At 39.3% G+C, this 27,948-nt stretch overlaps 1 protein-coding gene and 1 pseudogene across 16 annotated transcripts in view; one reads left to right on the forward strand and one right to left on the reverse strand.

Annotated features, from left to right (window-relative positions):
- The window catches only part of PCDH15 (protocadherin related 15), a 1,681,879-nt gene that overhangs the window by 759,208 nt on the left and 894,723 nt on the right, over positions 1 to 27,948 (reverse strand). The window lies entirely within an intron of this gene.
- Positions 16,523 to 17,339, forward strand: LOC109254928 (peroxiredoxin-1-like; annotated as a pseudogene).

Genomic DNA, 27,948 nt, shown 5'->3' on the forward strand with positions numbered 1-27,948 from the left:
CTCCTGCTCCAGGAAATCATTCTCCATATGCATAGATTTGGAAATAACTCCCATACTGTGAACCTATGATATAATTATAGGGTATGGAAAGTTATCCTGAAAAAGTGTGATAAAAAATCCATCTTATTACTTCATAATCACATGTCATATGGGAAAGATCCAATACAATGAATTTATTCTAGTAGGTAGATATTAGATGATAAAATGATACTGTTATTTCTAGTCTGATAAATGAAACTGAGCCCAAATAAAGTTTCGGGGAAAATTGGCATGTAAAACAAATTATATAGGTTGCATTGTAAAATTGATTCTTTTTATGCTTCTGTAAAGGTCAAGGATACTAACTATGCCAGATCACCTTCAGTAAAAAGTCTGTATCAGCACATGGAAATCTTTGAATGCCAGTATAGTCTGCTTTCTTGGGAAAGCTGAAAACCACATTTTACAATAGATGCCCATGAAAAATTGAGTCAGAAATTGTTCTTATTAGTATATAACTACAACAGTCATAACAGAATAGCTTTTAAAATTGTAAAACTGTATTATCTGTATCTCTGTATGTTTCCTACATACCTTGTAGGGTTGCTTATATTTTGAGTAGAATTGTTTCCAAAGGAAAAAGAGGCAGTCCATATTAATGCCATTGCCATACTAACAGAAATACTATCCATATGATGTTTCTATTATTTTCCTCTACTAAAAACCTGTTCATTAAACATTCCACCATGCTCTCCTTAAAAAAAATCTAGTATTAATTTTATTGTAAAAGAATAAAAATGTCTAATCTCTGAATATTCAAAAAAGAGAAAATTCACCCTTTCTTTGAAAAAAATCAAAATAGTAGATTTAAACATGTTCCCTAAGGTTTACTGTGAATGTAAAGAAAATTATTATTTATTTTAAATGATACAGTTGTACTTCACTTTATAAACTCTGTGAACACAAATCTGATTCACTCATAAAAGCTGATTGCAATTATTTATGTAACAAAAGCAACACTTATCTTAAAATACATTAATGCATTACTTCAAGTACATGAACATCTATTGGTTAGTGACCTTCCAAACCTTAGGCTAACAGCAATAATTATTATTAGTAATAAAATGCATCCCCTAGTGCATATTAAATGGTTCAATGTATTAAATATGCTGGTATCTACACACCTCTCCAAGATTATTTTGTAAGAAAAGTTTACTTTGGGGGCACCTGGGTGGCTCAGTCGGTTAAGCGGCCGACTTCGGCTCAGGTCATGATCTCGCGGTCCGTGAGTTCGAGCCCCGCATCAGGCTCTGTGCTGACAGCTCGGAGCCTGGAGCCTGTTTCGGATTCTGTGTCTCCTTCTCTCTGACCCTCCCCCATTCATGCTCTGTCTCTCTCTGTCTCAAAAATAAATAAACGTTAAAAAAATTTAAAAAAAGAAAAGTTTACTTTGTAGGAGAAAATCAAGAAGATACGTGCAAACAGTACATTTTTCTGAATTCTCTCATCCACCTAAAGCCAGACACTGGAAGGTATTCAACACCTTCTATTTCCTCTGCACGTGAATACTCAGGCCCCATCCATTTTTCTTAAAGAATATGTATATTTTTTTTCTTTCAAGAGTCAGGCCTTTCAACATTGTTTTCGCTTTCACCCTCTCTCTTCTGCACTCAGATCCCAAGCTGCTCTGAGCAATCTCACACGCCTTTGGTTGGAAGGACCCATCTTACGGGACAGGGGAGTCAACCCTTCAGGGAGATGAAGACCCACACAGAAAATTTAATGCATGCTAAATGTAGCGGGGGTGGGGGGGTCGGTGGAGAAAGAGAAGGAAGGGATGTCCCTCAGGGTGTTGGACTTGATGTGGGGGCAGCCATGGGGCAGGGAACTGGAAAAGGGGTTGGTGGTAGCGTCCCCTGCTGCCCGGGGAGGGAAAAGCAGGTTCTGTTTTCACATTGCCTGAAGGCCATCAGGGCGTAAGGTGCTGTGGGCAGTGAGCGTGGGCACATGTGCATGTGTGTGTGTGTGCGCACACACATGCATGTGTGTGTGCATGTGTGAGGGGTGGTCAGAGGCACTTAGTGCCCCCTGTCCCCAGCTTTTCTGCCTCTGAAGGGTAGTCTGTGGCTCCAGGGGAACTAAGTCCCAGAGAGGTCTTACTGATGCCCCTGACTTAGAAAGATACCATCATCGTTGACAAGACGCTAACCGTCATGTCCCACAGGTCCTGAGCAACAAGGACCTGTGACTGGTTTGGTGTCACTTATCTTAATGCATTGAACTTATGTTCTGTAAGACGGCTTCTGACCTTTGCACCTGACTCCAAATCCTACTGTCCAGTTGCAGTGTGACCTGAGTTCCTTTCCTCCTTCCCCACTGCGGGGCCATGAGTGGAGCTCATGGCTGTTTTCTCTATAATACTTTTAGAGTCTGGAAGCTTCTCTCCATCCCTGTCTCCACCCGTGCCTCCCAGAACCTCTTTCCTGGGGTTTCCCTCCAATGGTTTCCTTATTGGCAGTCTCCCAAGGCCTGACCCACCTGGCTCACCCCTCTCAGATGCATTTTCTTCACGCATCACACCTCTTTTCAGGTTAGTGCTTCCACTGAAGGCCTACTTGATTCCCATTATCTCAGAATAAAGTCCAATCTTACCAGCCAAATTATTCACAGTTTGGTCCAATTATTTTACTTTCCCTGCCTGCCTTTCCATTAGTCTATTCTAGGCAAACCGGTCTCTTCTTATGTTGACTTCTTCCCAACATGGGTGTTTCAGACCCCACACATCTGACCCCCACATGGCTGTTTCAGACCCATGCCTCTGCCCCTGACATGGATGTTGCAGACCCACACATCTGACCCCGACATGAATGTTTCAGACCCACACAGCTGCCCCCAACATGGCTGTTTCAGATCCACACATCTGAGTGAAACACCAGCCACTGCAGTGAAAAGTAAGTCCTGGCTATATGCTGACCCTTGACCCTGCACAGGTTTTGAGACTGGAAACCCCATACATGCCCATTGTGCCTCATTTATACAAGTTATCTCATGTATAACTTTAGGGAAATATTTGCATTTGTATATTTTAACTCTCTTTTACACCATCTTGGAAAAAAATACCTTGCCCTTATACTGATGTTTTACAAGGAATACAAATCACATGAGATAAGCAGAGGGAAAATTATGCCCCTTTAACTAAAATAATGTAGAAAATGTTTATAAATGCAAAAGACAATCTTAAAAACAGGAAGTCTGTTACAAGCTAAAAGATCCTTATTTTCCATGAAGAAAAGCGATACTTAAAAATTCATAATTAGGACATTTAATTCAAATATAAATATTTTACTTTGCTGAACTTTACTCGTAAAACTCAAATGGATTCCAAATTGTCATTGAATGACTATCGAAGGAGACAATATTTTAAAGCCGAAATAGAATTTTAAAATCATCTAGAATTTGTTACATCTGATGTGGTAAAAATGATATTCACAGGGAATATTATTATGTGACTGTGAGTCTAATTTTAGTTTTTTTGGTTTTGTTTACCACCCATAGTTATGAAAGGAGACACAAATGAAAAATCAAAGATTAAAAGCCAAAAGAGTGTAAGGGACAGGAAAAAAGGAAGGAAATAGAGAGGAGGGAAGGCAAGTGAGTAGAACAAGCAGAGAACAGTGCTTGTTGTGGTTTGTGGAAGAAAACCCAAGGGCTTTGGAATAAGATGCACCTTCATTTGCACATTGACTGTCTCAACTAAGGAGCTTGTATCACTCAGTCTGCATAAGCCTCGGGTGTTTATAAAGTGTTAATTAGAATGATGGTTACTAGATATGAAGAGTCTAGTAAAAACCCCAGACAATAGTAATTTGTGTTCATTCATACATCTTATTATTGTAATTTTACTGAGTACATAATCTGGCAGAATACAGAAGATACATAAGTACCTATGAATGAGCTGACATATCAATGGATAATTAGGAGGATTCAAAGCACATATCTGGCAATTCAAGTATTGTTAAAATGTAAAGTTTGTGAAGAGTCCATGGTTCCTCAATGATTGTTGTAATATTTTCAACAACTAACCTTGTAAAGTGTTCATCTGATGATACCAATTTTATTCTCATTTACTGTTGCCTTTCCTACATTTGAAAAATTATAAAGGCATATTACCCAGGGGTGTGTGTGTGTGTTTGTGTGTTTCCTTTCAAAAATTTTGAAATCTATTCAGAATCATAAATTAAAATTATTACCTGCCACGTTCATGCATCCTACTTGCCAAGTTATTTGGCTTTCCTTAATGTAACTGGAAGACATGTATTTTCACAGATTAATGGAATTTAGGCACATCCTTTGGAGGGGGTTGTGAATGGAAAGGCAGAGATGAAAGAGTTTTGCTTGGAAGGCAGTGCACGTTTCTAGTGCACAATGACATCGGTGGTCTGTAGGTAAACAAATGTCCTCCTTTTTAACCTACTTGGTCCCTTCCTGGCAATGTTTCACATTGAATAGGTGATAGTTCCAGTCAGAATTTCACAAACAAACCACTTGGCAAGAGTAAACAACTCCAGAGGCCACAGATGTGGGAGTCTGCCCTTTGCTTCTGATGGGGATAAAGAGCATGGGTTGCTCTACAGGAAATCAGATGCATCTCTAAGGCCATGGTGCTTCCTGACAGGAAGCTGGTGGCTAGTATGTTGGAACAGAGCAAAGAGAACCTTTCATTGGCAAGACCAAGATGGCTCATTTTTTTGCCACCTCCCCAGCGTACTGCTGGTTAGATACATTAATTTCTCCTTTAGAGGCCCAGTACTTTACAAAATTGCTTTGATGACGGCACACTGAGGGGTTTTATTATCCGTAATTTTTCATGGAAGTCAGCCTGTGTATTTGAGTATTTTTCCCTCTCATGCTGACAATGGTCACACAAAAGGAGAAGGGATGAAGAGTTAGATGGAAACATAGAAAGTCTAGAATGCTATAAACATCAACTATCATTTGTAGGGAAAAGAAACTTCCAAAATATGGCAAAGGAATCAACCAACATAAGAGGTTGAAACACAGTATGTGAGGGGAAATCCTTAATCTTTTGTTTTATTGTATTTCAGTGACACATTAGCAATACATTTTTATGAGAACATTTGCTATGCTGTTTTCCTCACAGATAATGCTTCAGGCAATTGAAATCAACTTTGATTAATTATTATTGTTTGTTATCTGTACTCAATGTTTGGAATGTCATAAAGCATGTCTAAAAAATAAAACTAGGGATTTGATATCTGTGCAGTTTCCTCTCAAAGGAATGAGCGAAAATATAAACTCAGAGTTTAAATGATTTGTTTTTCTTGTTTACATACGGTAAGAGGAATAGTTTTGTAAATGGGGAAAAATGACATTGCTTCTGGAATTAAGAAAAATATTCAGGCATTAAGATATTTTTAAACACACACATATTTTCATCTAGCCATTAATGTATTCAACACATCTTTATTGGTATACATGTGGATGTGTAATTTATTCATCTAGCAATGTGAAGAGACTCAGGCTGAATTTTTTATAGGAGTAAAAATGGACTTAGTGGCCATGTTGCCCAGACCAAACATTGAAAGGCTCAAGAAAAAGAAACAGTCGAAACAGTCATGTCCAAGAGCACACAGCAGTAAACAGAATGGAATCCATGTTGAAGGGTCAGCTATAGAGGACAGGTACATAAAGCAAGTAATTTCATGACACCAACCACAGAGATATTAACTCAAAAGGATGCAAGAAGTCTTTACTAGAGGGTTGACAGCCAAGCCAACAGGCTAAGTAAGTAATCCTTAAAAGGAAACTAGGTTGCAGAGTGAGCTTCATATAAAATAGCCACATATAAAGATAAATGTGACCCAGCTCTTGCCTTCAAGATTTGGATGGTCCAGCTGGAAAAAAGGATGAGTTGTCCAGTGTGATAAACGTCATGTTAGTTGCAAAGCACACTCGATGGATGGAGCAGAGAATGAGTAACTCTCCAAGGGATGGAGAGAAAGGAAAACTTCTAGGGAAAGTCACCCAAACTGGTTCTTCACAGATGAATAAGATGCTGGACAAACTCTAGGAAAGACATCAAGGCGTAAAATGCATGTTCTGTTTGAGTAACTCTTGTGTGGCCTGTATGATAATCAGGTAAAAGCTGAGTAGGTAAGTTTGAACGGGGAACACTTTATAGGCCAGGCTAATAGATTTGACCGTTTTTAAATTACCTTTTTAGTGTTTATTTTTCAGAAAGAGTACTCGAAGAAAGCCGTGCAAGTTTGATGAGACAGTGAGGCCATCCAGGAGACTGCTCTACTTCTCAGAATAACAGAGCATGGGCATCTTAACTGATAAAAGAGCGAGGCATGAAGGAAGGCACTGATGCAATAAATAACTAACAGAACCACCAGAACTGATAAAGAGGGTGGGTATCCATATATGAGAAAGATGGCAAAAGCAAATCCAAGGTACTTCTCAAAATCTGGCTTAAGCAATTAAGTAGAGAGTGAATAAATAGAGGAATGTGGTGGCAGTGATGATTATTTAACTTGAGAAGTTAGACTAGATACTCAGCAGACAAGCAAATGGTCAAAAATAGGCTGAAAATAATCTGACATCCACTCAAAACACAAAATCTTTCAGTGGACTTTTGGTTGTATTCCTTCAATTTGCATTATAGTTCTTCAATTTTCTATCATATATTATAATTTATTTTGACTTCAAGGGGATGAAACTCACTAGGGTGAATAAATAGGGTCATCTCACCTGTTCTGGGAAAACAACTACAAATACAATGCACTATAGTACTTTACCTATTATGTGCGTGTGCATCGAATCACAGAAAAATTATATGGTCAATAGCTACTTAAACTATATTCAGTGCAGCTGAATTTTAACATCCTAAAATAATTACAAAGGCACATCCATTATATAATGGGGGAAATTCAAGCCATGAGCGATATAAAATTACATCCATTTTTGCTAGTCACTTGCCAGTAGCTGTCACACGATTGTTACTGGTTTTCTCGCATCTATCACAGCATTAGGTACGAGCTGCGGACAACTGATCTCAGGGAAATGGCTATTTCTGATCTCAGGGCACTAGGAAAAGGGCACTAGTCACACCAACCCTTAAAAGCAGGGCTTTAAGTGATAAATAGAAAACAGCAAGTGGAAGTTCCTTTTGAGGATTCATATATGTTTTCTGCTTACACACATACAGATCCATTTGACATGAACTCTCCGATTAATCTTACTTCTCATCTCCCCTAAAGGTGCAGGTTAAAAATATATCATTATTTAAAAAAATAAATCATTAATTGTAATTTCTTCCTCAGTTATTCTCTAATTGGATGTGTGTTATTTTATTATTAGTTTGGTTTAACATTACTGGGGGAAAATGTCAACTCATTTTTTTTTTTAATTTTCAGTGAGAAATAAACAATGCCGTATCTCGGGCTCTTAACACCAAGCCTCTGTTCTCTACAACCCTAAACTGCATGTGGATGTCCTCGTGAGTTAAAATGTGAATCACCTTAAAAACCCGTCTTAATCAGGCCGAAGCTGAGATATTTTGGTTTTTAATAAAATGTTAGTGAATATTTCTTTGTGTTACCTTTAATTAAATATTTCTAAAAGCTCCATGGAAATAATTTAAAAGGATATAAAGGAAGAAATGCAACAACCCTACATTGAAGGGAAGAGATCCAAAATGTGGTTTGAGGATGAAGGGCACCAGCATCCTTCTTGAATTTTCTATCCTGAGGGAAATTATAAGAATGCATACTTCCCCAAAGACTGGATCAAAAGGAGAGTAGACACAGGTTTATGAAATCACTTACCTTAAGTTTCCAAATCAAAAAATATGCCATAGACTGTAAAATCAGACCTAGGTTCTGCCTCAAAAGGACTGGGAGTTGTATTCCTCCCAGTTTTGGCGGGGGGAGTTTTGCACAGTTTATAGGGCAATAGGGGGAGGTACTGAGTAGGCTTTGGGGATATAAAACGGAAGCAGGGAACGGAAGGTATATTCTGACTTGCTCAAATTAAATTAGAACTCAGTGAGAATCTCTGGTTACTAGAGAAAAACCTGAGTTTTGGTCACGGGAGTTACGTGATATTTTGTTTAAACAGAGTAACCTGAACAAGGGAGTATGGGTCAACCCGAAGGTCAGAGAGCCGTGGAAGAAGTGGACAGAGGTCCCCTAAGTACCTTCTCCTGAATGCCTTTGTGTTTAGCAGTATTGTTTTGTGAGAGGCAAAGAATACTGCATTTTAGATAGAACTTGAACTCTTCCCTCTAAAATTCTGACTCTTTTCGGAAGTTGATCTAATCATTCAGTAATGAGATTTCCAGGATACTGAAGCTTCGTGGATTTGTTCTGTAAAAAAATAGGGAGCGGTGTTGCCCAAGAGCAAAGAAGGTTGGGTGTTTGCCACATGGTTTGTCTGGCTGGAGCAGAGGAGGGAGGTGGTGTACCGGGTGGGTCACGTGTGCATCCAAGGAGGAGGCTGGGCAGAGCACAGAGCAACCTGTAGTGGAAGCCGCCTGGACCCTGTGAGAAGGGGGCAGCTGCGGAAGGGAACAATGAGGTGGCACAGCACACAAGTAAGGACCCCGTGAGGGCAGCAGGGCTCCCTGTGATCTCCACAGGGTCTATATACCAGTTATGTCTCTAACCTGATGGATACGCTCACTGTGGAGAGATGTCCCCACGACAAACATGCAGGTCATAAAAACGGACTCTGAGTCCTAAAAAGAGTGTAGGCACACAGAGAGATTTTATGGAAACTGACAAATGAGGCAGGTAGAACTCCCCCTGAGGCCACGCATCCCCTGATATCCAAGACACCCACACGCCAGCCATGCCTGTGTCTCCTCGTCTGAGCTGTTCCTCAGACACGTTCTATACTTTCAGTTCCCTGTGTCCACAGCCAAATGTCTACGCTCAATTCACGAGGCTCCTCACGCCCCTATACTTGTATCGTATACTCGCGGTATTCATATCAAGGACAAACACAGTACTGCATTTCAAAGGAAAGGAACTTTTCATATTGGACATTACAAGATATTTACACAGTTTTGTATTCTTAAGAATGCTCTTTATATGGTCTGGAAATATAGCCAATAAAAACATTTAAAAATTATTAAAATTTCAAAATATTTCATTGATTATAGCTATGGAAAATGAAGAATATTCTACTTATTTTAATTCTTGAAGGTTGTATAAATCTCTGGACTTACTGCATTTTATCCAAAATTACACATTTTTATGTGAAAATGTGCAGCATTATTAATTTGTTAATCTAAGTGGCAGTTGTGTTCTTGGTGTATGAATCAGGGCTCTGTAAATCTTCCTTAAAAAGGATGAAGATAAGGGAAAGCAAGTAAACTGCAGGAAAAGAGACTAAGAAGAAAATTTATATATTTCTTTTAACTTTGGTAATTAAAACAGTTAATTTTAAAGAGGCCTGTGCATATATACTGTCTTCCAACTGCTTTGGCTGTGGGTCCGCCAAAACAAACATTTGAACTTCAGTGAACTTTAAAAGACACATAATTAGGCTTCTTTACAATTCTAAAACTACAGTTTATTATACTCTATACTTTTAAAATGCCATACAATACTGGCCATGACTACTTTGGATAACAAGCCCAAATGGAGATTCTTTTTGTTTTTAAGTAGATTCCTAAGTGTAAGCAGCATCTTTAGTCAGATAAAGATTTCTAATCATGAGCTCACCATTGAACTCTCATGGCCAGATGTTATCATTCACCAGAATTTTATGTCTATATTTTTCTTTCCTAAAACAATATTCACATATATAAGTCTGCCTACGTAGCATACCATTGAGTATTGTTTCTTTTTGAAATTTGTAAGAATAATCTCATTGTATAAAGAAAGAAATCATCTGAAACTTGTTTTCCTGACTCATGGTCAGGCAAAGCTGGTGTAAAAACAGTCATTAAGAAATTGATGTAAAACACATAGTTATTTAGTTGATCTTTGCTCTAACAATTCAAGTAAAAAAACACCTCCAGGCAAAAAAATGGTGGTGACAGAATTTGTATTTAATGCCTCCTGTTCTATCAGTCAGGTGAGTGTGCCTCTCCATGTACTGATAAATTCCCTACACTTTTGCTTATTAAACTTGACCCATTCATTGTGGTATTCTGTTGAAGCTCTGGTACATAAGTGGAATACATAATGCTATTACTTGCGAATCACATATAATACATTAAGCATTATTGCTGGGTGTGCTGCATTATTTTATTTCATTTAATAAAAATTTGACCAGTTAGGATGGGCAAAGATATGCTGTGTTAACGAACAAACAGAAATAAAACAACAAAGAGCGTATACGCTTTCTCTCATTCTCTATGTGCAAATGGTTCTGTGATCAAAGTTGCTCAGAAGACCAGATGAGCCAAAGCGAATGATGGCACACTCAGCATATGGAAGGAAATGTGGCGAATTGTAGCTGGATCTCAAACTTTTGTTTCAGAGTTGATTTGTGTAATTTCACTGCTGTAATCACAGGTATCATGGCTGCACATCACCAAAGAAAACAAAAAGAAGAGCAGAACACGTGCAGAAGTACCATCCTATAACATGCCTATTCGGAGAACCAGAAATGTTTGCTACTTGGTCTAAGGGCTAACCTGTCTCACAAAACCATTACGAGAGACTCAGGATCAGCATTTGTGAAGGAAGGAAACTAAAGCTTAGAGAGATGAAGTACAGTTAACCAGTATAAAATCATGAGTCCAGGGGCACCTGGGTGGCTCAGTAGGGTAGGTGTCAGACTTTAGCTCAGGTCATGATCTCACAGTTTGTGAGTTCAAGCCCCACATGGCCTCTGTGCTGACAGCTCAGAGCCTGGAGCCTGCTTTTCAGATTCTGTGTCTCCTTCTCTGTCTGCACCTCCCCCCACTCATGCTCTGTCTCTGTCTCTCAAAGAATGAATAAATGTTACAAAACATTAAGAAAAATAAATAAAATCTAAACATTTAAAAAAGCATTCATCCAGTAATTCTCAGAATTAAATACTAATGTTTCCAAAGCCTTTTCTTCCATTGTTAGCATTTTAATTACATATTAAATATACTTTACTAGACTAATCATAAGCAATTTATTATACCCTCTAATCATTACCAGATGAACAGGGCTCTTCTTAAAAAGTACATACTGATATGACGTAATGACCCTTGCCTACTTGCCCAAGCAATAATACCAATACCACGTACCTGCACCTCTGTGGTGCCCTACCCCCTCCTCTCTGCTCCAGGATGCAATCTCTCTTGCAGATGCCAGACAAGGGCCAACCCTGTAAGCAGACCTTGCTATGGACCGTGGTGTCTGTTCTCTGCATACTATGCAAGTAAATTGCGTTGAATTTGGAGGTATCACATCTTCCCTCTGATCTGAAATTTATAAACGTCATGCATTGACAAACCATGAAGCTATCTTAAGCAAATATATTTTCAAGAAGCCACACGTGTGAAAAATTCAATGTGCTTTAAGACTTTAGATCAAGTCTCTGAAATGTGTAGAACAGAAAGAAGTGACATGAGCACAAGGGATGGGAGGACCGTGGAAAGGGCACCAGGTCACAGCCTGGTAGCACTTTTCCTCTTTCTAGAATTAATAACTGGAATGGCAGAAAGATACAAAGAGGCCCAAGTCTATGCAATATGATAGTTTAAAAGCTTTAATTTTATAACTATGAATAAGAAACGAAGTCTGCAAGTATAGTCCTATTGCTTCCTAATCCTAGGAACGGGGCTGAGATTTGGTTGTTTTACCTGAAATCATGTAAAGGAAAACTGTGGCAATACTGACATACGGTGGTAAAACAGAAGTAAACAGATTTCAGTAAGCTGTGATTCTTCCAGGTATACGAACGTCCTTCACACCTTCATGTCATAGCATCTGCTACTGCCTCTGTTTGAGTTCAGTTCTCTTCCCTCTATCACAAATCTCTGCCTCTGCTTACCCTAGTCCTGTTCAAGGCACAACTTACAACTGTTCTTTAAGAAAAACAATTTAACAAGGCTAACTCCAGAATGGTTTTGTTAGCAATTTTGTTTTCCCATAAAATTCTGTGAATGCCACTTTGACAGCTTTATGAGGTTTCTTGTCTGCGTCCCTAACTATGCTATAAAATCTTTAAGGGATGTGTTACTTTTCTACGGCTGATGTAACAAACCACCACTGACTATGTAGCTCAGAACAACAGTTCCGTGAGACACAAGTCTCACTGGCATAAGATAAAGGTGTGGACAGGGATGTGTTCTTCTCCTGGGGTCTACAGCAGAATCCATTTTCTTGCCTTTCCTAGCTTCCAGAAGCTGTCCACTTCTCTTGGCTCATGGTCTTTTCTCCATCTTTAAAGGTAATAACAGCCAGATAATCTCTTCTCCTAGCACATCACTGTCACTTCCTCCACACTCACGTTCCTCTCCCACTCAGAATTAAATGGCTTCAGTTTTTCACTTTTAAGAAGCCTGATGATCACATTGGGTCCTCTGGACAATCCATGATAATCTCTTTATTTGAAAGTCAGGTGATTAGCTAACTTAGTTTTATCTGAAATCTTATTTGCCCTTAGCCATGTAATGTAATATATTCCTAGGTTCTGTGAATTAGGATGTGGAATCTTTGGAAAGCTATTGTTTTGTTTATCCCAAGGGGATAATGAATTGTCTGGTGTGTGTCATGAATTCAATAACTATGGTACTGAAACAATCAAGTTTCAGGACATAGTTAGCTCATCTATTCAGTACCATGGACAGAAGAGGATATATTTTATTTTATTGAACATTTGAAGCATGAGGACCTTCTACATGGACAATGTCCAGGTCAATTTGACTAGATTATTTTAAGAATCTCCTACCAAAGGGTTACATTAAATTAAGCTCTTCATGTAACAGGTGAGGAAACTATGTCCCAGATAGGGGAAGTGATGTTCTCAAGGTCATCCAGCTTGTTAGTGGAATAGCTGAAGTTTCTGTCTTCTCAAATCTTAGCCCTGTCATTTTTGGATATCCCTTTGGCAATATGGTCTTATATAAGTGGACTCGTGTATGAATCTCTGCTCTCAAAGTCACTTGAAGGCATCACCTCAATGCTGTGATTGGAAGCACAGTGGGTCACCAATGTCCATATTAAGATTTTGTCTCGGTGTTCCCAAATTTGCAAACTCTTCAAGGATCAAAGCGATACCTTATGCACAGAAATTCTTAATATTCTGACGTCATTCTAGTTCTTCACAGAAGTGGGGAGACTACTTCATTCCCCCACTTGTGTCACATTTTGTACCTCTCATAACACAGTAGAGTTCCTTAAACTCTGGGGACTCGGGATCTTTTATGAAAAAAAGAATTCTTTTCAGCTTTTATGACCATATGTTTTAGACAGGCATTTATGACACTTAGGATGGGGTACTAAATTCAGGGAGAAACTATGTATTTTACTCTATTTTGATTGCAATCTTGAGTATGTTTTGAAAAGAAGGATATGGTCTACGAAATAATTGACAGACTTACAAATACGATTGTTTTTTTCAAAATTCAAATTTGTACTATGGGGAAAGAAATCTGTCCCAGGAATCTCTGCACATTGTTAATATATCTAGAGTATATTTAGTTACATTCAGTAAGGGCATTTAATGATAATTAACATCCTAAAGTTCTCAGGTAAAAATTTACCCAGACAAAATAACAGAGAAAAAGAGAAAAATGAGATGGCAAATGGGATTCGGAGGGTGCCTCGCTTCCCTTCTTCACACTCGTATCCCTACACCAAAAACCCTGTCCTTTACCCCTCCTGTCTCCTGAGGAGGACAAAAACTGTTAGGGAGTATTACATTTAATCTTTCAAAATAGTAATTTTTGATGTTTTCATATTGAATTACAATGGGTATGGAAAATAATTCATGACCATTTTACTTACAGTCTTTAAAAAATTTACATATATATTTTTTAATTAATTACAAATTCAATTTTTGTATTACATAAAGGGGCTACAACAAAATTTAAAATTCTGTTCTTTTTTTGAATTTTTTATTTATTTTTTAAATTTTTTTAGCTATGTTATTTTATTTTATTTTTTAAATCTTTAATATATGAAATTTATTGTCAAACTGGTTTCCATACAACACCCAGTGCTCATCCCAAAAGATGCCCTCTTCAATACCCATCACCCATAAAATTATTGTCAATTTCCATAGTTTATAATATGATTTATTCAGACAAACATAACTTCAAAAACTGAGTCCATGAGAAAGTATACATATTTTCTTTGATGTTATTCTTAAAATCTTATTTGGTCAACCGGTTAAGAGTTAAAAGGTGTTTCTTGAAGCGGGCTCTAAATTTACTCATTTTATAATATTAAAAGGGAAAAAAAAGGCCTACAAACTCTAAATTTTTAGAGAAAAATCCTGCATTCCAGAATGCTAGATTGATGTTCGTTTATTTCTTTATCATTTTGGCTTTATATGATTATTTTAACAAATTAAACACAAAATATCAATGTCTTTTTCTTTCTTGAGAGAAAAATTATGTTTATTATTCTTTGTAGGAATATCCAATATACAATTGTTACCTTACCAATTGTATATTAGACATTCTTATAAAGAAAAACAATTCATTGAATTGTACACAAGGATCCAGAGAGGAATCAAAATTAAATATATATTTCTTTCAACAAAAAACAAAGTCAGAATAATTGTAAGAACTGATAATTTCCCACCCCATTGGTGATTTTTTAAGAAAAATCAGAGCAAAGCATTGAGGATTACTTATTATTACTTTTGCAAAATTTTAACACCGTTCTAAATTAACTACTTGCTCTTTCAAACTCAATGTACCCACAACTAAACTCATGATTGCTCCTCTATCTGTGGTCATTTTAGGGCTTCCATCTCAGTGAATGGACCAGCTCTGGGAATACTTCCGTATATCTTTGCCTCCCCTCACTCCCCTCACTCTTGGCTTTTAATAAATCACACATCACATGTGTATGTGTATGTGTGTGCATTGTGTGTGTTTGTATTAATCTCTCCACCAGTCTCTAGATCCAGTTTCCTTCTCGACCCAACCCTCCTCCTCCATACCATCTCCTGGTTAGACTATGTCACGGGTGTGTATCTTGCCTGTGTGAGTCCTGCATCAATCTTTACGGGAATCCATTCTTTCACTGTATCTAGTGATCTGTCTTAGAACAAATGGGATTTTATTGTCACATATTTTCTTGCACTCCTGCTTTTAAAACTCCAATGGCTTCACTTACAATTAAAACTAAAATTATTATCACTTTGACTATCAACAACCTTGGTCCCTGCATATCTCCTCAGTTTCATTAGCATCTGATTTACACAGGCCTTCATTCAGACTCTTAGCCACACCATGCTTACTTCTGATCATGGGGCCTTACTCTCTCCATTGGGATGGGGATATTATTCTCTCCATCTGGAATAAACTCTTTGTCCCAGTGCTCTCCACAGAACCTGGCACAGAGTAGCAATCCTATAAAACTGTATTGAGTGAATAAATAATTAAATGAAAGAATAGTGAAAGTAATTAGCACAAGATATATATTACATATTCACTAACAGATATTTAAAGAATTCTTAAAAAAATATTCACTAACAGAGATGAAGTGATTCATAGAAAAATTCATTTCTCTGAAGCAATAACGATTATGTCCTAAACCAGAATAATCATAATGGCTCAGTTTAGAGGTAGCAGTTCATTTCATTTCACATGTTCTTATTTCTGTATATTTTAAAGAAAATCCATTGAAACTAAGGAAAAAGGAAAAAGTGCATATTTGCCAATAAATACCCGAAACATATTTTCTATAAAAGTATCAGTCTTTACTAAAGTGACTTTGACCCATGTTTATTCCTTGTAAGTATCTGTTTATCTTCCAAAGTGAAGGAGGAAGACTGATGATAAAGTTTGATAAACCTATTCTAACATAAGTTTTTTTTTAATTTACTTTAAGAGCATCTCTTCAAATAACTTTATATCATACTTTTTAAAATGATTTCCAAACCTCAAACCTGAAAGAAATTTCAAAAAATACTTAAGAAATGTATTTCAGAAGTACCAGTAATTTCCTTTTTTCTAGTTTTATACAATGAAATTCTACAATCCAATCCAATTCATCAGTATAATTGGCTAATGTATTGAAATAAAAGTGTTGCCAAACTTGTCATACATACAGCATATTGAGAAGAGCCTATTTTGAGAATTTCCGAAGTTAGAATACAATTTTCTCTTTGGGCATACTTTCAAAATTCACTTGCTCCTACATATCCTTCATTAAAGGAAGTGAAATATTCATTCATTCATTCATTCATTCATTCATTCATTCATTCATATGTACAGGCTTTCTGTTCCCTCTTAGAGCAATATGTCTTTGTAATTTGGTATAGATTCAAAAAATGCATTTAAAAATGGGTGTAGGGGTCTTCTTCCAGACTGCTTTTTGCTGTGTTATCTCTCAGAGCTGCTGACAGCAAGATGTCTTTAGGAAAGGCTGAAATTAAGCATCCTGCCCCCCAACATCAAAGCCATGACCATTATGCCAGATGGCCAGTTCAGACATCAGCCCCCTTGACTACAAAGGAAAATATACTGTACCCTTCTACGCTCTTGACCTAACCTTTGTGTGCCCGATGGAGATCACTGCTCTCAGTGACAGGGCAGGAGAATTTAAAAAAAATAATGTTTATTCCTTTTATTGAGAGGTAGAGAGAGACAGAGTATGAGCAGGGGAGGGGCAGAGAGAGAGGGAGACACAGAATCCAAAGCAGGCTCCAGGCTCTGAGCTGTAAGGACAGAGCCTGACATGGGGCCCGAACTCATGAACTGTGAGATCATGACCTGAGCTGAAGTTGGATGCTTAACCAACTGAGCCACCCAGGTGATCCAGGGCAGGAGAATTTTAAAAAGTCAACTGCCAAGTTCTCCTGCAGACTCCCATTTCTGTCACCTGGCATGGATAAACACACCCGAGAAACAAAGAGCACTGGGACCCATCATTGTTCCCCTGGTATCAGACCCCAAGTGAACCATCACTCAGGAGAATGGAGTCTTAAAGGCTGATGAGGGCATCTCATGCAGGGGCCTCTATCACTGATGATGGAACTGCCTTTGGGCAGATGACTGTGAATGACCTGCCTGTTGGCTGCTCTGTGGATGAGACTCTCAGACTAGTTCAGGCCTTCCAGCTTACTGCCAGGCACAGGAAGTGTGCCCAGCTGGCTGGAAGCCTGGCCGTGACTCCATCAAGCCTGATATCCAGAAGAGCAAGGAATAATTCTCTAAGCAGAAGTGAGCACAGAGCCATTTTAGGGCCTTGCTGCGGTAGGCAGCCATGAAAACAAAATCTGTTTTGTACAATTGTCATACTTAAAACACAAAACTTTAGGTGCAGATGTGGAATGGGACAGGACAGGCCCTTCCCGCAGGGACTGGGGACACCAGCCTTTCTTCCTCTGGACAGAATGGCCTGAGCTGTGTTGTGGGGCAAGCCAACTGCTGTGTCCAGGAGCGGGCTTCCCTTGCCATCTTTTGTTGTTTCTATTAAACTTGAACTGAGCCAAAAAAAGTTAAATATGGCCATATGAATCCCATAAGCATAAAACTCTGAATGAGATTCAATTGTATCCAACGCTTACTGAATATGTTTTTTTATAGTGTAAGTCACTGTTTTTTTTTTTTTTTTAACAATCTATTCATTACTTATTTGCTCTACCAAAAGATGTCAGCAATCTTAAATTGCAGCATTTCCTACTGGAGGGCATTGTCCAAGGTCAACAAGGAATATTGCCATTTGACACTTCCCTATGTTGGGGGACATGGTTGAATCTCTTCTGTTTTTAAAGTGCTTCTTTAGAAGTTTCTAGTTATTCTTATTAGCAGTCCCATCACTGGTCAGTTGTTCCTTCCAGTAATCTCTAGTGAAGGGATGGGGCTGGTGGAAAATCCAGAATTAAAGAGTTTCTTGGCAAGGCTGTTTGCATAATACTGTCTTTTAACATCAGCATGAGCACTGAACTTGGAAAACTCTTCAAGAAGTTGCAGTACATGGAAGCTGATTTTCATATGATTTTTAATAGGTACGTTAGTCTGTGTATTTTTTGTTTATGCTATGGAATGGAGCGGCTGGTATCGTACAACACACAGAAATACATCACGCCTGTCTTCAGATGTCACATTTGTGGATGTCTGCTCCCAAAGCCACATTAAATGGTTTGAAAAAAAGGGCCTGCTCGTGTCAGGTCTGATGGAGGCAGGGAGCGCCCGTGACCGATGCAGGCCGCCTGCACTGGCTCTGGTCCAGTGGCCTCAGGTCACTGGGCAGCTGTCCTTCTAGGTTCTGTTTTTTCCTGAGAATATATCTCACTTTCCATATTTAAATGAACTCCCATGGAACTGATAATTTAACAGGTGCTATTTGGCAACGGTCCTAGTTTGGATTTAAATCTTACAAATTTAGAGATTAAATTGAAAATGTTTTCAAACTTCATTATCTTGGGGGAAGGAAATCAGACGGCATCTCCTCTGAAGTGCTCATCTGATAACAGAAGGAAGCTTTAGAGGTTTTGAAGTGTACGTGTACTCTGGGAATTTTTTTTCTAAAATGCTATCCTAATTCCTTTCTGTAACAAATGAGATTAAAAGTCCAGTTAAGACTGCTTTTTTTTAATGTTGACCAAACGGTTAAAAGCTTGGAGTGACTGGAGCCAGGAAAATGCTTGTTGTACTTTCTAGGATTTAAATGATCTAAAGAGAGGAAGGTGACAAGAGTAGACCAGGTGCTGTGTACGAGAGAGAGAGAGAGAGAGAAACAGAGAGACAAGACAAAGAAACAGGAAAAAGAAGAAATAAGGAAGCGAGAGAGGGTTGCATGAACTGTGAGGAAAAAATGAGAAGAAAGTGATAAGAGAAACATCTGCCTGAGTGAAGAAAGGGTAGTAGGAAGGAACTAAAGGAAAGTCCTGCATGTAAAAGGAACTAATCAAAACTGACAAAGAGGTGAAGGAGGTAAAGAACATGAAAGAAAAATGTGGAAAGGGTACAGACAACCAAGTGGTTACCGAGTTTCTACTCTACACCAGACGCCTTAACAGTGCAGCTCAGAAATGCCAGGCTCGATGAGCAGAAAATCATGCAGAGAATTATGGTTCCCAGAAAAAAAGGATGCAGAAGGCAACTGATTGCTCTAAGAAAGGTACGGTCCATTTAAGATGTAGCAGGTGAGTGTGTGTGTGTGTAAATGTTTTCAGGCCAAGGGAACCTAAATAAATACTGAGTAATGATGAGGAAACATTGAGTTGACCTTACTTTTAATTTGAAAATAGTAATAATTATTATAATATACTAAAACGCATGTATTAATCATTGCCGATATGCTAGGAAGCATAGAAAGCAGTTTTCGTGCACATCAGCTAATCCTAACAGCAATCTAATCAGAGCTGCTATTACCCTTGTTTAACGAATGGAGATCTGAGTCTTAGTGAGATTATATAACTCATCAAAATTCATCCATTGATTGTGCCAGGATTTGAAGAAGGTCTATGTGACTCCAAAGCTCATGCTTCAACTACTGTGCCACCGATAATCTTCCATATCCACACACCACCAATGGGTATCATCTGTTAATCCTCCCATGTTCCCTTTGGCTTTGCACACATGAATGCTTAATATAGCAGGTTTGGATCTAATGCATCCCGTCACTCAGTTTCCAAGTAACTTAAACTATCTCATCCTAAAATCTTTCTAGGGCTAGCTACAGCTAGCACAGACTTGGAACACACTTGTAAGAATGCCATCCTTTTATTTTTAAGTTTATTATTTTGAGACAGAGAGACAGAAAGACAGAGACAGACAGAGACAGTTAGAGATAGAGAGCATGAGCTGGGGAGAGGCAGAGAGAGAGGACATAAAGAATCCCAAGCAGGCTCTGTGAGGTCAGTGTAGAACCTGATACGGGGCTCAAACTCACAAATGGTGAGATCATGACCTGGGCCGAAATCAAGAGGCAGACACTTAACTGACTGAGCCACCCAGGCACCGTGTCATCCTTTTAACTCCAGCCTTCACAATGTACAGTATATTGATTAATATGTGTAATCTGTTTGTCCCTTGCACGGATGTTTCATACGAACTAGGCTGTAGCATTCATGAGGTCAAAAATGTACCTTATTGATATTTGTATCCCCAGAACTTAGCAAGAAGCTGGCACATGATAGATGTTATACATATATGTTGACTAAATGGACAACAGGGGTTGATCATGGCCCCATCATTCTCCAAGGATCCAAGAAGGATCAGGGTCCACACTGTTTAACTTCCATGAGTCCTCTAACCCTCTGTACTAAAACCATGAAATATAGTAGTTACGACTGTGGCAGCATAAGCCAGGCTGCCTGAAGGACGATCGTGGCACTCTGAACCAAGACAGCTTGGTATCTTTAAAGCCTCAATTTTCACATCTGGGAAACAGGACTAATAAGAGAATTTATCCCATGGGACTTTAGTGAAGGTTAAATAAATTAAACAAGAGAATATATACTCAGCTGAACACTCCTGTTTGCTTCCTGCTGTCCTAGAAATCTGGCTCTTCCCAGAGATTGTTTTCCCATAGCATGCCCTCCTATTCAGAAAGATGTATACATACACACACATTATGCGGATTATGGGTAAATAAATATGCAGTGTGAGCAGAGGAGAGTGCGTAGCGTGTGTTGGGTGGCTGGCACACAGAAACCACACAGCTACAATTATCAGAAAACTGCTGTGCACGTAACAGGCGCTGCACATGCTGGTTACACCTGAAGAGATGAATGAATGAAGGGAAATAAAGGACACAGTGCACTGCTGACGTTTCCTTGAAGGGCTGCGTTCCTTTCCCTGTAGAGACATTACCGGAAGTACATCCCACAGACCCACTGGACCAGCTACGGCCACACCTGGGATGGAGCCACACACTTTGGACGAGGGGGCTGGCACTCCCTCTTCACACAAGGTCTCAGGCTCAGTCTGAACAGCTCTCATCAGTATTCCGACTGTTCACTAGAGACACTTAATAAACTCAGAGTAGTTGGACAGTCCTCGCTGAACAGTCTAATTGAGTGGCCCTGAGGGGCGGTGTCGAGGCTTCCACGAGGAGGAAAGATTAGTGGTGAGAACGGGGCTACTGATCTAGGAATAAACACCACTGTGTGAGCCGCCAACCTCGTGAACAAATGCCCAGAATGGCAGCTGATGATCAGATAAAAAAAGGCAGGAAGCACACCTGAGGAAAGATGGGTTCGGTCTGATGTTTCCACAGACTTTTCTAAATGGCACGCCACGATGGGATAAACGCCAGCGGAATCTCTAAAACACGACGTATCTGTGTGTAGTTATAGCTCACCTAAGCCATTTTCCCAACACGATGCAAAAGAGTAGCTCCGTGCAGCATCTCGGTACACGGATGTTCAGTGATTGTGTCCCCATGTCAATGCTGAGCCCCGCCATAGACATCAAACCCTCACCAAGTGCATTTCTCAACTGTGGTTTGAACTCAGTCAGTATTCTCAAACCTCACCGGCGTGCCCTATTTTGTCAAAAGAGGTACTTCATCTCTCAATTTTTTTTTAATTCAATGCTTACTTATTTCAATAACCACTAATTGGGTCATTCCATCAAGGGCTGAGGAAAACAAATGAGACAGTCTCTGTCTTCAGCAATTCATAATCTAAACATAAAACAAACATCATATGATGTGTTAGAATATAAAGGGGGAAGACAGACATTTTCCAGCTTGACTGAGCTATAATTTACAACAACTGTACATATTTAAGGTATAGAGTGCTATGCCTTGATACTTAAGCATTGCAAAATGATAACTATAGTCAACCAAATTAACACAATTTCATCCTGCATAGTTGTCTTACTTATGTATTTATGTATTTACTTTGCTGTGTATGTATGTATGTGTGCATGCTTGTGTGTACTTTGCTGTGGTGAGACCACCCAATATCTACTCTTTCAGCAAATTTTAAGAACACAGTGCAGTATTATTAACTATCATCACCCCAGAACTTATTCTTCTATAACTGGAAGTTTCTACCCTTTGACTAACTTCTCCACATTTAATTTTGATTAAGTGTCATTAGTAGCAACACCAAAAAACAATGAATGGGTTACTACCAAGGAACAAAGATAATTTGAATAAAGTCAGGAGGGGGAAGACTAGATTTTGACGCCCAGCAGGTGGTTTTTGCACGTGGAGCTCAGATAACAGGTCTGGTTTTGGCTTTGTCACCTTCCAGGTATGGCACCTGGGGAGACCAACTCCGCCTCTCTGTGCCTCTATGGTTTTCTGGTCTAGGAAGGAGGTGAAATTGTAGTGAAATGGTATGTGGTGATTAATATCATCTCCAGGACTTCATGGAGCTCCTGTGAAAATGAAATAATAATATGTCTATGGAGGGTTTGGTTAGTAGATGGTAAATAAATGTTAGTGGCTATTATTAAGAGATGCTGTTTATAGAGTGACACTATGACTCCTGATTTAGAAGAACTTGCTGATCATGTAGGAATGATGCATATATGATATGTAGGGACACTTGTTTATAGTTTATGAGAAGGCATTAGATACAATCAATTACAAAAACTGAGCACTGCAAACACTCGAGAAATTGCTTCCAGGGATGTCTCTCTCTTCTCTGTCTCTGTCTCTATTTGTCTCTCTCTCTCCGTAGGTCTCTCTCTCACACACACAACACACACATTGAAACAAAAACAGACAGAGGGATGTGGTTTGCTGGGGTTCCATGAAGGGGATGAACTTATAAATGAGGCTTGGACAGCTCATGATCACAAACGAGCACGTGCTATTTTGTTGCCTTCAGATACTTTAATACCTAACATTTCCTGAATGAGGCCAGAGAACAGCACGCACAATCCTTGGTGTTTTGTGGAGATATGTGTATACATCTGAAACCAGAACTCCAACTCAGTGTTCTACACGGTTTTTCTGGAAGTCCATATGTTCCTTAAGTTCCTTCACTTGAAAACTCAGGTTTTGTCCTGCAAACAGTTTCTTACTGTACCTACTCCAAATCTTTTAGATTTTCCATTTGTGTTCTCCCAAAACACTGCACACAATTCTATTATGATATACTTCACAGTGTATTGAGTATCTCTGTCATTGCTAGATGAAGAGACTGTCTCAGTTTTGATGCCCTAGTGTCTTTCCTAGAGTTGATATGCAATAAAATGTTAGCTAAGGGGTGCCTGGGTGGCTCAGTTGGGTAAGAGACCGACTTCGGTTCAGGTCATGATCTCACAATTTGTGGGTTTGAGCCCCACGGCGGGCTCTGTGCTGACAGCTCAGAGCCTGGAGCCTACTTCGGATTCTGTGTCTCCCTCTGTCTCTACCCCTCCACTGCTCATGCTCTGTGTCTCTCTGTCTCTCAATAATAAAGAAATGTTAAAGAAGAAAATTTAAATAAAATGTTAACTAAATAAGTGAATCTGAATGTGTGGACTGCAGGAAAAGTGACGGTGCGCATAGATGGTATGCAGTGAGAGGAACACACCATGGGAGGGAAATTGGGGCAGAAAATGACCAACCTGTCAAAAAATATCAAAATTTGTTTCTTAAAAAATATAGCTCCTTATGGAAATAAACAAGAGTGGGGCAATTTCAATTTCAAAAAGAAAGAGGTAGAATATTCATCAGGAAGATGGAGAAGTCTGATATATAGACAATCAGAAAAAGTCAGAATCCTTGAGAAAAACCAAGCTGCAAGAAAGGTAGATCAATAGTGCCGCTTGCTGAAATGCTAGAAAATGATAGGATCTGTCCAAGAAAGTAGTCATTGGAGGCTTTAGAGGGTACAGTTTTAGTAGAGTTGTGAGAAAAAGCTAATTGAGGAGCTTAAGGGAATTGGGGCGGAAGTGGTGGTAACAGGCATAGAGACGCCACAGGAAAAGACGCAACGAACAGAACCATTTTGTCACGAGCTGTGTGAGTCGCCGATGATTGGGAGCCCGGCAAGACTATGATGACATTTTTGCTCAATCTCAGTTTCCATTGGGGATATATAAAATGAGTTCTGCCTTTTCACACCATTAGGAGATGAGTATTCTATTTCTCAGTGGGTTGAACATTTTCAGGTGGTTAGAACCACAGAGGGAAGCATGCACCTGGCCAGGTACCGTGAATTTTGTCAGCATCGTCTGAACACTGAATTAGACCCTTCACTTCTTTTCCCATCTAGACTGGACAAACGGGGTGTCTGAAGTATCCATACTTAGTTAATCCAAGTTATATTGGAAATAACGTGTGTGTGTGTGTGTGTGTGTGTGTGTGTGTGTGAGAGAGAGAGAGAGAGAGAGAGTGAGAGGGAGTGAGAGAGAGTGAGAGAGAGAGAGTGAGAGAGAGTGAGAGAGAGAGAGAGAGAGAGACAGAGATAGAGAGAGAGACACAGAGATAGAGAGAGAGACACAGAGATAGAGAGAGAGAGAGAGAGAGAGAGAGAGAGAGAGAGCGCGCATGCACGTAGGCAAGCAAAAAGAGAATCTTCTAAGTACAACAATTGGTCTTCTGTTTGTCAGAGGTTTTCTTCCTGGCTCTTCAGCTCTCTGGCCATCCAGAATACATACACAGATGGACTTTAAGTGAGCCGATTACTAGAATACACAAAAGCCACAGAAGTAATCCTTCTAGACACAAGGTCAGAGCTCAGAGAAGGCACTGAGTTTGTATTTCTGAACCTGTTGACTAGAAAACTGTTGCTGAAACAAACAACCTAAAAAGGTGTGTATTTCCAAATGTTTAAAACTAGTTCCATGGGGGGCGTGTTTAACAAGGACCCACAAGATCACTCATCTTCAGAAAAGAGGAGACAAGAAATGCAGTGTGGGTACAACATCAAGAAAGGACACAGCTAAGCTTTCATCTCATAATGTAAATAGTCTCTGTAAGAGGAAGAAATTAAAGGGGAGACCGGAAAGAGATGTTCACAACATGTTCAGGCAAAAACTTGCATCACAATATATGCTTTAATGGTTTCATTTTTGTCTAAAGTGACATCTGTGTGCTATGTGTGTAGGTGTATGCGTATGAGTAGATGCGCATGGGTGTACAAATATATTTGCTCAATTTCTCTCTATGAACGACATCATATTTAGGGGCGCCTGGGTGGCTCAATTGGTTGAGCGCTGACTTTGGCTCAGGTCATGACCTCACGGTTCATGGGTTCCAGCCCCACAATGGGCTCTGTGCTGACGACTCAGAGCCTGGAGTCTGCTTCGGATTCTGTGTCTCCTTCTCTCTCTGACCCTCCCCCACTCATGCTTTGTTTCTCTCTGTCTCTCAAAAATAAATTAACATTACAAAAAAAATCTAAAAAAAGAAATCATATTTAAGTGAAGGATGATGTTTCAGACCACCCAGTTCACTGAAAATTACTTAGAGTCTTCAGTAATCACCTTGAGTTTAATTTGATTATAACTGAAAGAGACAAGGGAAACTGTTGCCTTGTACCACTTCCAGAAAGATAAGGTTGTTAAGAAGAGATAATGGGCATTCCACTTAGCAACAGCAAACTCAAAGGACACAGGAGTTTGGAAACGTTTCCAGCATGATCCTGGGGAGATGATGAGAGTCCCATGAATAGAAAGCAGAGGAACACATGAGGTAGACAGAGTGCTATAGCATTGCCCTACATGACAGTCTAGAAAAGTCTGGGAATACGAACCATTAAAACCATGTTACTCCTGTCACAGAGCCATGAAATTTATTTAACCACCTCTCCTCAAGGCACCCCAAGTGGGGATACATCCTGCTTGGAAACCCAAGGGTTTCAGCTCAGCTCACTGGATAGTTAGAATCTCCTTATAATTCCATTATCAGCAATGTCATTGGTGGCCCATTCTCTTCTCAGGTTAATTAGCATAAGCCAGGGTCACACTGCTTCATGACCTCTGGACGCACCGATAAAAAAGAAGTTTCCAGGCTTTAGCATCAGACGTCAGACAGTTACAGTCTTCGTTGAGTGACGGTCTACCCTTCGCTGACCTTGCATGGATTACCTAACAGCAAGCATGAAAATGAAGCTGGAAATGTTCCTCAAACTTCACCTACAGTTTCAGGGGAATCAGTCAGCTCTCCGGGGAGATAATGCAATCAGTAACACTTTTCAGGAGAAAGTGTCATTTAACAAAGTCTTCAAGGTATCTGGTAAATTTGGGGGGACATAAAAAAACACACATACAAGCACAGGGACACAAAGTAATTCTTTATAAACAAATATGTACATTTATAAAAATAGAAGTATAATTATTTCTAAGTGATGAGAAGTAACCATGGCAATAAAGGTAAACAGTTTATTGGCCATGAGCCATATACCAGGTGCTATGCTACACTTCAAAACTGAGTTTCAAGAGTTATTGCCATTTATAAGGGAACGGGTCCAGCTCGTGACGGGCTTTTAAACAGAGCCCCTTCATGTAGTTGTTCTGCTTGTGCTACACAGTGGTCCCCCTCACTCACACACACGTGTGAATCGGTGTAAGAGCTCAAAGTCAGCACAGAGGATGCTTGGCCTCCAGGCCGAATGCTTGCACAGCCAGGGGGAATGAACCTTTTCTTTAATAAAGTCCAGCCAGCTTTCACAGTGGGATCACACTTAGAGAATCTCCCTCTCCTCTCCTCCCCTCTCCTCCCCTCTCCTCCCCTCCCCTCCCCTCTCCTCCCCTCCCCTCCCCTCCCCTCCTCTCCTCTCCTCTCCCACAGACACACACACACACACACACACACTTCTAAAACTCCTCTAACACTTTGGTTCAAACTTAGCCATGATGTTACAGTATATAGTTTTTTTTAATTGTTTTCCTATCTGATTATGGCAATAGTACATACTTAATATGGACAATTTGAAAATACAGAGGAAATAATAAAAAAAAACATATTCACTACCCACATGTCATTTTCCCATTCTGGCTCTCTCTCTTTCCCTTTCATGATTCCTTCATGAACTCGAAAGAAATCAAAACAAAACAAACCAAGCCTGTGCACAAGTTGCCTTATTGGTGTCCCTGTGTGTTAGAACGGGGGACATCGTTCGTGTATCTGTTTCCCCACAGTGCACACCGCTTACCAGATGGCCCTGCTTCCTCTGCTCCTCGGTGGTTCCTCCACCCCAGCACCCCCAAAGTCAGTGGGGATCAGGGCACATGTTCCCAGTCAAATAAATTGGTCACTACTGGTAATGAATTACAATACAGCTAAAATAGCAATCCCAACGCTGTCTTAAGGGTAGAAAGAGACCATCAACTAAAAATGGATCATGTTCTTTTATTTTCTATCAGTTAGCTAAAATCTTACTTTTAAAATTTAATATAATACAATCAATCCCACTTATGTTATTAATGCTTGCTTAGATGTAGTCATCAACCAAATGAAATATCCCTTATGGAACAGGCCATCTACAAATTTTATTACTGACCTTAAAAACTTCTCTCAGCCATTTGAAAGGAGAATATGAAAAGTCTCAAAACTTTGCCAAAGTTTTCAACTAAAAACTTTGTTTAAAGTATTTTAAATAATAATTAGATAATATATTTTCCTTAAAAGCAGTTCCACACATTTGGCTAATCCTAGAATACTTTATTTCAGGATAATTCCCTTATGGCTAAGTAAGGAAATATACAGAAAAGCATCGGAGACTGTTCTTAAATACAAGCCAGAAGAGTTCTATTATTTCATACAAGAAAAATCTAGACATTTATCCTAATAGACTGTTATCCTAATAGCTTCAAAGTAGTTTACATTTTTTTTCTCCTTTATTTTTCTCTATCTGAAGCTCCAAGCCATGTATGCAGTCAGTCGCCAACTCTCACAATGGGCTAATCCAACCAGCAGATCATCAGCTGTGGCAAAG

This window comes from Panthera pardus, unplaced genomic scaffold, assembly GCF_024362965.1.
Source record: "Panthera pardus isolate Hobbes unplaced genomic scaffold, ASM2436296v1 HiC_scaffold_22, whole genome shotgun sequence".
Taxonomy (NCBI): Eukaryota; Metazoa; Chordata; class Mammalia; order Carnivora; family Felidae; genus Panthera; species Panthera pardus.